The following is a 13,640-nucleotide window of genomic DNA, read 5'->3' as shown; positions in this document are numbered from 1 at the left end:
ACTCGACAGAACATAACAACAACTTTGTTCATGAAAAGCCCTCTCTGTCCCAACCATTACTATACATTAAAAATTAACATTTTCATTCCACTTCTCTAAATCTCCTCTGTACTTTCAATTATATTTGATATGTCTAATTATTTCTCTTTAGAACCAAGTTTGAATTTTGCTTTCAACCATTTTATGTTCATTCAGATAGTGACTTTCTTTCAGTTCTTGAAGGAATTTCTCTTTGGGTCACAAAACTATATGCTTGTTTTTGTTATAAAATAACTATTTAAAAATGTATAGCCTTCGAAACAACTATGAGATATTGTCTCACCCCAGTAAGTGTAGTAAAATTTAAAAGAGCAGCAAACAACAAATGCTGGCAAGGTTGCGGAGAAACTAGAGCCCTTATTCACTGTTGGTGGGAGTGTAAAATGGTGCAGCCACTATGGAAGGCAGTATGGAGCTTTCTCAAAAAGTTGCAAATAGAAATACCATTTGACTGAGAAATTCCACTACTTGGAATATATCCCAAAGAAACCATAACCACCACCCAAGCAGATATATGCACACCCATGTTTATCGTGGCTTTGTTCACAAAGCAAAGAGTTGGAAATAACCCAAATGCCCATCAACAAATGAATGGGTAGAGAAGCTGTGGTATATTCACACAATGGAATACTATGCTGCTTTGAAAAAAAAACAACTCATGAAATATTATACAAAATGGCTGACCTGGAGGACATAATGCTGAGTGAAATATCTCAGTCAAAAAAGGACAAGTACTGCATAGTGCCACTGTTGTAAAATGGGACTAACATCGGGGTTGGAGGGGAGACTGAGAAAGATGGGATAAGTTATGTGTACTGTATTAAAACAGATGAGGGAGAGAACTATTTAAAAAGGATATATGATTAGGTATTATTGCCATGGCAGGAGTCCAGAACGAAGGCTGCGTAGTGGAGTGGACTCGGGGTTGGGGAGGGGAGGGGGAGCGATTGTATAACAATGAAGGAATTATTCTTTTACTTTTCAAAGAGAAGAGTGAATGGGAGGTAGACGTGGGCAGGGAGAAAAGTGCAACAATAAATGAATGGAAATCCAAAGTCATGTAAACTTTCAATAAAATTAATAATTTTTTAAAAAAGAAGAAAGAAAACAAATACACAGCTTTTCTCATCTGTTGTATGAAAAGTGTACTTAGATATAACAGATAACCCTGTATGTGTATGTGGAGAGATACAACAGCTATCAATTTTTAATAATTTTGTTGGCCAGGATGCCAGCAGGATACTGATGACCCCTTCAAAACAAGTCATTGGGAAGAATTAATGACCACTCCCTCTCAAACTTTATTCTCTCATCTTTGTTCAAACCCAAGTGAAGCCAGTGAGCAGGAGAATTCAGTTAATACTGTCTAAGAGGTCGGTTTCCTGGCTCAAGATGGTCTAGAATAATCTGGAGGAACAAAGAGAAGATATGTAGCATGGTTATCAGCTGCTGCTGGCGCCGCCACCGCTACCACCGCCACCGCTGCTGCTGCTGCTGCTGCTGCTGCTGCTGCTGCTGCTGCTGCTGCTGCTGCTGCTGCTGTTAAATGCCATCGAGTTAAGTACAACTCATACCAACCCTATGAACAACAGATCTGATCCCTTAGCGTATCCTATGTCATGTTCACACTTCCTGACACACTAGAGCCAATTGTGGCAGTCGCCAGGTCAATTCACCTGATTGAGGATCTTCCTCTCCTTCACCGACTCTCCACCCTTCACAGCATCATATCCTTCTCCAAGGAATAGCCCCTCTTAGCAACATGCCCAAAGTATTTGAGGTGAAGCCTCATCTTTTTTGCCTCAAAAGAGCACTCCAGATGCACCTTCTCCAAAACGTATCTGTCCTTTTGGCCATCCATGGGATGTTCAGTGCTCTTTTCCAAAACCAAAGCTCAAAGTCATCAATTATTCTGTCATCATTATTTATTGTTCAACTCTCAGATGCATAGCAAGTGCTCAGAAAGACCCTGGCCTGAATTCTCAAACTTAATCCTCAAACTGACATCATTACTCCTCAATAATTTGGAGAGATTCCTAACGGCAGACTTTCCCAGTGCAATGTATCTCCTTATTTCCTGACTGCTGGCACCAAGGGTGTTAATTGTGGATCCAAATAAGATGAAGTTATTTACAGTTTCAATCTCCATCTGTCATATTGTGCTAGGTGATCTACTAGGGGAAACAAAAACCAAAACCCGCAGTATCATAAATCCATTTGTCTTCATCTCTGAAGATTGGTTGTACATAAAGACTCATGCTCCCAGCTATGTAGGACCAGATCTCTTTGGTTCCAAGAATCTTTCTTCTCAGCACTTCTACCAATTGTCCCAAAGTTGAGTTGATCTCAGTGAGAAGTGCCCAGACCATCTAACTCCTCAGTGGATGATAAGCTGGTGAGCATTGAGACCTCGTTTCCAAGTAGGCAGTCTGAGGCACGCTCTGCATCCTTCTTCTCACCCTCCTTTTCCAGGTTGGAGCTTTAGCATGGGGTCTGCCTACCAGTTCCACAGCTGGCGAGTGTTTGTGATCGTCTGTGTCCTCCCCTGTGTCTCCGCTGTCGTGGCCCTCACGTTTATGCCTGAAAGTCCACGCTTCTTGTTGGAGGTAACTGTTGTTATTACAAATGCTCAAGTAATTCACAGGCATTGGAAAGAGTTCCTCATTAATTCTAGGAAAATATATTTGACTCTAGGGAAGGCTTGCTTTTCCTTCCTACTGTGAAACTATGGAAGGTTGGGTTTCCTAGAGAAAAGCTTTAAAACAGTCAGCAAATGAAAAGTTGCCTCATGGCCAGAAGGTACTACCGTTCCTCCCTAAGCAAGTAACTTTACACTCGGTGAGGAGGTCATGGCTCATTGCTTTGTGAAGGAATGTTTATCATCCAGAGGTGCTATTTCTTAGGATAGATGAGTCCATTAAACTGACCACTTATTTAGTCAGTGATTTCCAAGTGGCCTGCTTGTTCCAATGGGATGGATCGAAACACAGTTTTGTACAAGTATATTCAATTTGACCTAGCAGCACTAGAGACTTTTTGGAATATCAGGGAATGTAACTGTCTTGTTTCTTACTCCTCCATCATCTGCTCCTGTTTCTTAGGTTGGGAAACACGATGAAGCTTGGATGATTCTGAAGCTAATTCATGACACAAACATGAGGGCACGGGGTCAGCCCGAGAAAGTCTTCACGGTGAGCTCCACTCCTCAGTGAATCCTCAAGGCCGGGGTCAGCAGACTTCTATGGAGAATGAATAAGAAACTATTTACTGTCCAGATAGTCTCTGTTGCAACAACTTAGTTCTGTCACTGTAATACAAAAGCAGTCAAAGACAATATGTAAATGAATAGACATAGTTGTGTTCAAATAAAGTTTTACTTAAAAGAGGAAAACTTTAAGAACTGATTTCTAGAGGCCAAGTTTATCAAGCAAATTGACTCCAAAGGAAACCCCTATTTTATCAGTCTAAGAAAAATAATTTAATAATCCAGAAGCTCACTTGTCTGGGTGTTTTATCTGCTAATGTGTGACTTTGCAGTAATTATTCACAGCAGGGCATTGTTGTTTCCTATTATTCCATTACTACTTCCTGTTCCTTTATTTCTGTGTCATTGTTCCTCCCATTCATTCGTCATTCTGGTTTTTTTAGATGCCATTTGAATCTGTACACTTATGTCAGTGGTTCCATGTGTATGTGGACAGAGTATCAAATATATGCTTACTTTTGTAAAAAAAATTCCATTGGTTTGCTTACATTGTGTTTCACACTATTCTTCATTTACATTGTGTTTTATAAAATCATTCTATGCAGTGTGTTTTATAGACTTTATCACCATTAGACCTTGCCCATCATTATCCTGTCTTTTTGTCCATATTCTTCCCATTTGCTTCCCCTCCCCACCTCCACCCACCTATCACTCACCTCTATCTATCCTCCTCCCTCTCTTCCCACTCTGTCCCCACTTAGGTCTCCATACATGTTTTACTGGTTATCCTTCTATTTTTACAATAATGGGCTTATGCAGTATTTGTCCTTATAAAACTGAGTTAGTTCACTTAGCATAATGCTCACCAGCCTCTCCCAAGTTACATAGTATTTTTCAAAATTGTTGCTCCTGAGAGCTATTTGCTTTTATCTGGAGTCAGCTTTCACTTCTTTTAAAACAAATTGTAAGTCTAAGCTCCGCAACTTCAGAAAGAACTCTTCTCTTTGTGCTCTGTTGCTCTTTACAGGTAAACAGAATCAAAACACCAAAACAAATAGATGAGCTGATTGAAATTGAGAGTGACACAGGAACGTGGTATAGGAGGTGTTTTGTGCGAATCCGCACAGAACTGTATGGAGTAAGTAACAAGCCCCACACTGACTTGCTTGCCCATTGTACAAGGGTTTGATGGGGGCTACTCTGCCTCCTGCCTAGGACACCTGACTCCTGGACCAGGATCATGTAGCAGAAATCCCTTGGAACCAACTGAGTAGCCAAGACATTCCAGTTTGAGGAAGGGAAGGTGGTAGGCCACAAATCTTGGCAATGACAATGTAGAGTGAAGTCTTGAGTTACTTTATCCATTGGCCTCCAGAAAACGGGGGCAGGGGGTGGGGAGAAAATTCCAGCAATTGGTTCCATATGGGTTGTTTTGCATTATCTTTTACATTTTCTGTTAACATGAATATAAACCAAAATACACTTTTTATAATTTGGTAGAATGATGGTGGAGTGGGATTGAATAACTGCATACGAAAGCTAACTCTAATATTTCACAGATCTGGCTGACGTTCATGAGGTGTTTCAACTACCCAGTCAGGGAAAATACAATAAAGCTTACAATTGTTTGGTTCACGCTGTCCTTCGGGTAAGTAATCCCTGAATTCTTGGTGAGAGAAGCCTTTACATTTATATGTGATGCCTACCAATCACACTGCTTCTTTTCTTCCACCCATTATTATCCAGAAAGAACTTTGACTTTAGTTTGCTGAGAGTTATGATTCTTAGAAACCCATTATTTCCCTTACAGGATGATAAAACCATTAGTATTTGGAAATTCCAATAAAGCCTTACAGAGTATGCGCCAGTAAATGATCTACCTTCCTCTCTTATTCTCTCCACTCCAGCATATTGACCTCACTTACTGTTCCTTGAGCATACTAGATAGAATGTTCTCTCTCAGACCTCTGCACTTTTCAAGGCCTGCAACATTCTTCTCTCAGACAACTGCATGACTCAATTTCTCACACCCTTTCGATCTTTCCTAGGTCTTACCATCTCAGTGACACTTTATCTAAAATCATGACACTTTTTTAAAATCATGACCCTCAGCATTCACTATCCCTTTCTCAGCTTTGTTATTCCCAACTTTCTACCTTCTAATATACTAAAGGCTCCTTTACTCTGTATATTGTCTGCTTTTTCTCTTTTGGAAGATCTGTGAAACAGATTTTAAACTGTTTGGTGCATTAACATACGTCCCTGACACATGATTGGTGCTTGATAAATAATTTTCAAAAGAATTAAATTCTTGCCACAGATGTGCTCCTTAAATAAGAGGAAGGAGTGAGCAAAACAATTATTTTTCTGATTGTTGTATATTCATTGTTGGAAACTGACTGTAAACTATTTTTTATTTATTTATTTTTCAGGAAAACGTAATTAAATAATGCCTTCCACTTTAAAACAAGCAGTACCTTAATCTGTGCCTGCATTTATACCATAAGTTTCACCTCATAACATCTCTAAAGTAAACCAAGTGAATGATCAATGGTCCCAGAGCTGGGCGAAGGGTAACAGATAGAAAGAAAAGGGAACTGGAGTGAGGAGACCCAGCATCTGATTCTGCTGTATGATTTGTCAGTGTCATGGCTTGGGAATATCAATTTTATAGTTTCAATTTATTAAATCCAAATTAAGAAGATTGACTTAGAAAATGTAACATAGCTCCTACTCAAGTCCTAGAAAATCCATTTCTCTAATGAAAGAAGAGAGGGCTGAAAAATAACATTATTAAATACACTACCATCACATTTGTTCTGACTCACAGCAACCCGCTATTGGGATTCTAAGTCTATAATCTTCACAGAAGACAACTGCCCATCATTTTCTCATAGACTAGTTGGTGGGTTTGAACCACTGACTTTCAGGGATTCTTGAGATGGATGAAGTGCCTGCTTAACCCGTCTTAAGGCAAAAAGTCTTGCTCTGAAGGAATAAAGAGGTTACCCGGAAATAATTATCTGGTTTATTTACTTTGGGTTTGGTTGCTTATAGACTGTTCATCAATTATTCTGTTTCTTGTCTACAGAATCCCCAGATTCCCAGAAAGTTCCTGGCATTTAGTGACTGTTCCTTTAATATCTGCTGAGCAAATAAAAAATGAGCTGAAACACCCCGTTGTCATTGGTGATGGACATTCCAAACTAGCCTGCTTCCCCCATATCTGCCATTTTTCAGGTTTCCACTCAGTGTAGATGACTCTAGAGCAACGCCACAAACTCCGGAACTCTTGAGTCATTTCTTACGTCATTACCCACTATTAAGATCCTAGTTGACTAAAAAGTGTAAGGTTTATCCAATTGCCTTTTTCTAAAGGACCAGCTAAGTAAGCCAAAATAGAGTGAGTCTCTGAACATCTCCAGTATTGTGGCAACCCACACTTTGCTGTAATTGATTCATGATCCTTGAAAAAGAAGAGGTCGGCGTCTTTGCAATCATGAGGAAGAGGTATTTTAGGAATCCTGATGATGATATTGATGCTTTAAAACTACTTACACTCTTTTTTCTTTTCATTTTTAGCTTATATTGGTGTGCATACAAAATGTGTATATGTTGTGTTTCACACTTTCATTGACATTGCATTTCATACAATCATTCCCTTTCATTGTTTTGTAAAATTATCACCGTTGAACTATACCATCAATACCTCATCTTTTTAGTCCCCACTGGATCCTTCCTATTTCCTTTATCCCCTCCCTTTACCCTTGCATTCTGTTTAATTGGGCAAAGCCTCAGGAAGGTGGATACAATTATCATTCCTATATTAAATACGAAATATGAGGTAACTGAGGTTTAGTTAACTTGTTCAAGAAAGCACAACTTAGTTAAGTATGAAAGCAGCAGTTTGAACCAGACTTGTCTATGGGACATAAGCTTGCCCTTTGTGTAGTTCAGTGCCCTGAGGGTAAACTGGAGCTGTGGTTCTCCAATTGGAATAGACAGCAGACGCACCTGCAGGGCTTTTGAAAATGAAGACATTGTTTGACTAAGAAAGCCATATGGTTACCATGAGGTTAATTCTCATAATTTACATTTCTAGCATCCTTACTTGCTGATCAAGATTAAAAAAGTAGAAATTATACCCTACAGTCTGGATTACACTTCAACATTAAGAAAAGAAAAATCTTCACTATTGGACCAATAAGCAACCCCATGACAAATGAAGAGCTGACTGGAACTCTCAGGGATTTCATTTTACCTGACGGTACAATCGACACCCATGGAAACAGCAATCAAGAAATCAAATGGATGTGGTGTTGTGTGCCGTCAAGTCAGAAGCAAACCATAGCCGACCCTCCTGCAGGGTTTCAGAGGCAGTAAATCATGCGGGAGGAGATTGCCCATCCTTCTCATGCAAGGCAGCTAGCTAGTGGATTGAAGCCACGTGCCTTTGGAATTGAAGCGCAGCTTCTCACCAGTAGGCCATCAGAGCTCGCTTGGCATATTATTATTACACTGGGCAAATATGCTGCAAAAGACCTCTTTAAAGTGTTTTAAAGCAACGATGTCACATTTTTAAAAATTATGTCACTTTTAAGCACTAAGGTATGCCTGAAACAAGCCATGCTATTTTCATTTGCTCCATATGTGTGTGAAAGCTGGACAATGAACAAGGAAGACTGGAGAAGAATTAATGCTTTTGAATGATGGTATTGTCAAAGAATATTACATATACCATGAAATTCTAGAAGAAGAAAAAATGTGTCTTAGAAGAAAATATAACTCAAATGCTCCTTAGAAGCAGGATGACAAGGTTTTGGTCTCATAGTTTGGACATGTTGTCAGGAGGCACCAGTCACTGATGAAGGGCATTGTTTGATGTTGTTAAGTGCCCTCCACTCATAGTGACCTTATGAATAAAAGACCTGAACACTTGTATAACTTTCATCATTTCTCCAAGTTCATACTTGGTAAATTGGAATATATACCAAAAAGAGTGACACCCTAAATGAGATAAATTGACATATTGTTGTTATGTGCCATCAAGTCGCTTGCGACTCATAGCGACCCTGTGTACAACAGCCCTAAATCCTGCTCAATCTTGTGCCAGTCACTCTGCCTCTGACACAACCATCCCGATTACCCCAGTCACTGAATCAATCCACCTCATAGAGGGCCTTCCCCTCTTGCGCTGTCCCTTCATCCTTCCAAGCATGATGTCCCTATCCATGGACTGGTCCCTCCTTACAACATGTCCAAAGTATGTCAGACGTAGCCTTAGAATCCTTGCCTCCAAGGAGCAGCTTGGTTTAGCCCTCTCCGGGATGAATCTGTTTGTTTTCTTAGTAGTCCATGGCACCCTCAATACTCTTCTCCAGCACCACAAGCTCAAAGGAATCAATTTTCTCTTCATCCTCCCTAGTCATTGTCCAACTCTCTGACGCATAACAAGTGATTGCAAAGACCATGGCCTGTATCAGATGCATCTTAGTCTCCAGAGTGACACCGTTGCTCTTCAGTACCCTGGAGAGGTCCCTAACAGCAGACTTTCACATCGCAATACGTCTTTTCATTTCCTGGCTGCTGGTGCCAAGAGTGTTGACTGTGGAGCCAAGCAAACTAAAGCTATGAACAATCTCTGTCTCTTCACCATCCATCATGATGCTGCCAAATGGTCCACTGGTGAGAATCTTTGTCTTCTTGATATTAAGCCTCAATCCATATTGAATGCTGCAGTCCTTGACCCTCCACAGCAAACGCTTCAGGTCCTCCTCAGTTTCAGAAAGTAGGGTTGTGTCATCTGCATAATGCAGATTGTTGATAGATCTTCCACCAATCCTGACGCTACACTTCTCCTCTAGAGCCCAGCCTCCTGGATAATCTGTTCTGCATACAGGTTGAAAAGGTATAGAGATAGGACAAATCCCTGGCATACACCCTTCCCAATTTTGAAACATGCAGTGTTTCCCTTCTCTGTTCTGACGACTGCCTCTTGGTCCAAGTATAGGTTTCGCATTAGCACGATCAAGTGTTCTAGGATTCCCATTCTTCTCAGAGTCAGCCACAGTTTGTTATGATCCACACAGTCAAATGCCTTTGCATAAGTGATGAAACACAGATAGACATTCCTCTGGTATTCGCTGCTTTCAGCCAAAATCTATCTAACATAAATTGACATAGTGACTGAAAAATTGGGCTTAAAGAGTAAAGATTGTGAAAATTGCATGTGATGGAGAAGTATTTCATTCTTTTTCGCTGAGTAGGTCTGACTGTGGTACTTAACAACAGCTCTACAGTAGAATTTCCCAGTGGAAACGAGTGTTAATGTTATTGTTAGGTGTCATCAAGGTGACTATGACTCATAGTGACGCTTAAACAGTAATAGATTTGAGCTTTGCCCTCTCATGTGTCATCTTCACAATCTCAAATATCCTTGAGCCTCTTGTACTCACTCTGTCAGTCCATCTTGTTGAGGGTCTTCCTCTCTTTCTCTGATCCTTCACCTTCCACAGAATGATGCATTTTTTTCTCCAATGATTGGCTCCTCCTTAGCACATGTCGTAAGTGTGTGAAGTGACGTTTCACCATCTCAGCCTCTAAGGAGCACCTTGGTTACGGTTCCTCCAAGACTCACTTGTTTGTTCTTTTAGCTCTCCGTGATATATGTCGTACTCTTCTCTAACATTACGATTCAAAAACATTAATTTGTCTTCTGGCATCCTTATTCACTGTGAAACTTTCTGAAGCAAAGGAAGCAATTGAAAATACCAAGGGAGCTCCAGTGGCCTAGAAACAAGAAGCTGCGTTGCAATCCTGACGGTGTACAGTTTGAATCCACCAGATGCTCTGCTGCAGAAGGAGGAGTAATGTCTTCCTGTACCAGTTAGAACCGACCTGATGGTACACAAGGGGGGGGGAGATGAAAATACCATAACTTAGAACAGGCGCACCTTAGTCTTTAAACTGATGTCATTGCCCTTTAGCGTTTTGGAGACATTCTTGACAGCATATTTTCCCAATACAGTATGTCTTAACTTCTTGATTGTTGTTACCATGAGTGTTGATTATGGATGCAAATAAAATGAAATTGCTGACAACTTCAGTCTTTTCTCCATGATGTTATTTATTGATCCAGTAGTGAGATTTATTTTTTGTTTCCTAATGAAATCCACATTGAAGATTTTGATCTTCTGCAGCAAGCATTTCAAGCCTTCTTCACTTTCTGTAAGCAAAGTTGTGTCTTCTGCATTAAGTAGGTGATGTTTTCCTTCAATGCTACCTTCATCTTCCTATAATCTAGCTTCTACCATTATTTCCTCTGAATAGAGACTGTATAGGTGTGGAGAAAGGATACAACCTTGACACACACCTTTCTTGATGTTAAGCCATGCAGTGTTTCCTTGTTCTCTTCAGACAACAGTTTCTTAGCCTGTTTCAGTGTCATGCAAGCACAGAAATGGAGTGCTGTTGTTGTTGCTGTTGTTTTACGTACAACCTAGCAATCCTATGAACAACAGCTCTGAACCTTGTCCTTTTCTGAGTCAGCTTTACCTTCCCTGACACACCTGACCCCATTGGCACAGTCACCTTGACAATCCATCTCATCCAGGGTCTCCTTTCTTGTGCTGACTTTCTACCCTTCAAAGTATGATATCCTTCTCCAAAGACTGTGCCCTTCTGGCAACGTGCCCTAATTACATAAGAGAGCTTCAAAATCTTTGCCTATGAGGAGCAACCTGGTCTCACCCTCTCCAGGACAGGCTTGTTTGTTGTCTTGGCACTTCTTCATATGTTCAATACTCTTCTCCAAAAACATAACTCAAAGACATCGATTATTCTGTCATCCTTAGTCACTGTCCAGCTATCAGATGCATAGCAAGCAACCGAGAAGACCATGGCTTGGATCAGGCATATCTCAGTCTTTAGAATGACATCTTTTCTCTTTAGCACTCTGGAGATGTCCTTAACAACAGAGTTCCCTAATGCAATTCATCTTTTGATTTCCTGACTGCTGGTACCAAGAGGGATCCAAGCAAGATGAAATCATTAACCTCAATCTTTTTTTCTATCTATTGTGATGCTGCCTATTGGACTAGTGGTGACAATATTTGTTTTCTTCATGTTGAGATGCAGTCAAGATTGGAGGCTGCAGGCCATGATCTTCTGCAGCAAGTACGTCAAGTCCACCTCATTTTCAGCGAAGAAGGTTCACAACATCTGCGTAATGCAGGTTGTTCATAGGTCTTCTTCCAGTCCTTATGCCACACTGTTGTTGTTCGTTGTCATGTGCTCTTGAGTCACTTGCGACTCATAGTGTCCCTATGTACAAGAGCCCTAAATTCTGCTCTATCCTGTGCGAACTTTATTGTCTCTGATATAACTACCCCAATTACCCCAGTCACTGAATCAATCCACCTCATCCATGATTTTCCTCTCTTGAGCTGTCCCTCTACCCTCCCAAGTATGATGTCCCTCTGTAAGGACTTGTCCTTCCTTGCAACATGCTCACAGTATATCAGACAAGGAGAAGCCTGGTCTCACCCTTCTCAACGACAAACCTATTTGTTCTCCTAAAAGTCCACAGTATATTCAGTACTCTTCTCCAGCACCACAGCTCAGAGGCATCAATCTCCTTCTGTCATCCTTAGTCATTGTCCAGCTTTCTGACACAGAGCAAGCAATTGCAAAGATTATGGCCTGTATCAGGTGTACCTTAGTCTCCAGATTGACATCATTGATCTTCAGTACTCTGGAGGGGTCTCTGACTTTCCCAACACAATACGTCTTTACATTTCCTGGCTGCTGGTACCAAGAATGTTGATTGTGGAACCAAGGAAACTAAAGCTGTTAACAATCTCAATCTCTCTATTTTTTTATAACATCCAGCCTCCTGACACATTTCTGATGCACACCTTTCTTGATTTTGAACCATGCTATGTGTTCCCTTGTTCTGTTCATATGAGCACAATCAAGTTTACTGGGATCCCCATTCTTCTCAGAGTTAGCCACAATTTGTTGTGATCCACATAGTCAAATGCCTTTACATAGTCAATAAAACACAAAAAAGATGTCCTTCTGATACTCTCTTCTTTGAGACAAGCTCCATCTGACATAAGCAGTGTTTTCCTTTGTGCCACTATCTCTTCTAAACCCAGTTTGTATTTCTGGCAGTTCTCTGTCAGTGTGGTGTTCTGGTCGCTTTTGTATAATCTTCAGCAAGCATTTGCTTATATGTGATATTAAAGATGTTGTTTAATAATTTCCACTTTCTGTTGGATCACATGTTTTGGGAATGGAAGTAAATATGGATCTCATCCAGGTAGTTAGCCAGGAAGCTGTCATATATTCTTGCATTGCCTGGTTGCAGGGATGCATCTGTTTTGAAATATGTCAGTTGGTATTCTTTTAATTCTTGGGGCCTTTTTAGTGCCAGTTCCTTCAGAGCAGCTTGAAATTATATCTTTGTGACCACTGTTTCTTTATTATTTACTACTTCCTGAACATTTTGGGCACCAGCACTCAAGAAATCAGGAGACAAATTGCATGGGGAAATCTACTGTTAGGGACCTCTCTAGAATGCTGAAGAGCAAGGAAGTCAGTCTAGAGAGTGAGGTATGCCTGATCCAGGCCATGGCCTTCACAATTACTTGCTATCCATCAAAGAGCTGGACAGTGGCCAGAGATGCCAGAAGAATTGATGCCTTTGAGTTCTGGTGCTAGAGAAGAGTATTGAGCACATCATGGACTGCCAAGAGAACTAACAGGTCTATCCTGGAGAAGGTGAAACCAGGCTGCTCCTTGGAGTCAAAGATTTTGAAACTCCGTCTCACATACTTTGGGCATATAGCCAGCAGTAACCAGTCTTTGGAGAAGGATATCAAGTTTGGACAGGTCGACGGACAGTGGAGTAGAAGAAGACCCCAGATGAGATTGAGTGACACAATAACTGATGTAATGAAGGTGGGTGTGTCATAGACAGTGAGATTGGGGCAGAATAGCGCAGAGTTTAGAGGTATTATTCGTAGGGTTGCTTTGAGTCATAGTCGGCTCAACAGCATAGAAAAACAGTGACTCCATACATTTCCCCCATCTTTTGATGCTTCCTGGGATCATTCAATATCTTCCTCGTAGCATCTTTTAGTATTGCAACTTGAGGCTTGAATTTATTCTTCTATTCCTTCAGCTTGATGAATACTGTGAGACCATCTTCGCTTTTGACTGTCTGGCTCCAGCTCTTTATCCATTTTGTTATAGTACCTTGCTTTGTCTTCATGAGCAGTCCTTTGAAATCTTCTGTTCAACTCCTTAACTTTATCATTTCTTCTCTTTGTTTTGCCTTTTCAGTGTTCTATTCAGAGTCCCCTCTGACATCCATTTTGGTCTTTTCCTCCAC

At 40.7% G+C, this 13,640-nt stretch overlaps 1 pseudogene; it reads left to right on the top strand.

Annotated features, from left to right (window-relative positions):
• The first annotated feature begins 2,511 nt into the window (after positions 1 to 2,511).
• Positions 2,512 to 13,640, top strand: part of LOC102853609 — a 61,120-nt pseudogene continuing 49,991 nt past the window's right edge.

Source organism: Elephantulus edwardii, unplaced genomic scaffold (assembly GCF_000299155.1).
Source record: "Elephantulus edwardii isolate Elephantulus edwardi_28Jun2011 unplaced genomic scaffold, EleEdw1.0 scaffold00609, whole genome shotgun sequence".
In the NCBI taxonomy this organism is placed as follows: Eukaryota; Metazoa; Chordata; class Mammalia; order Macroscelidea; family Macroscelididae; genus Elephantulus; species Elephantulus edwardii.
Note: the sequence above shows the minus strand (reverse complement) of the source record. Positions and strands in the feature narration are given on the sequence as shown.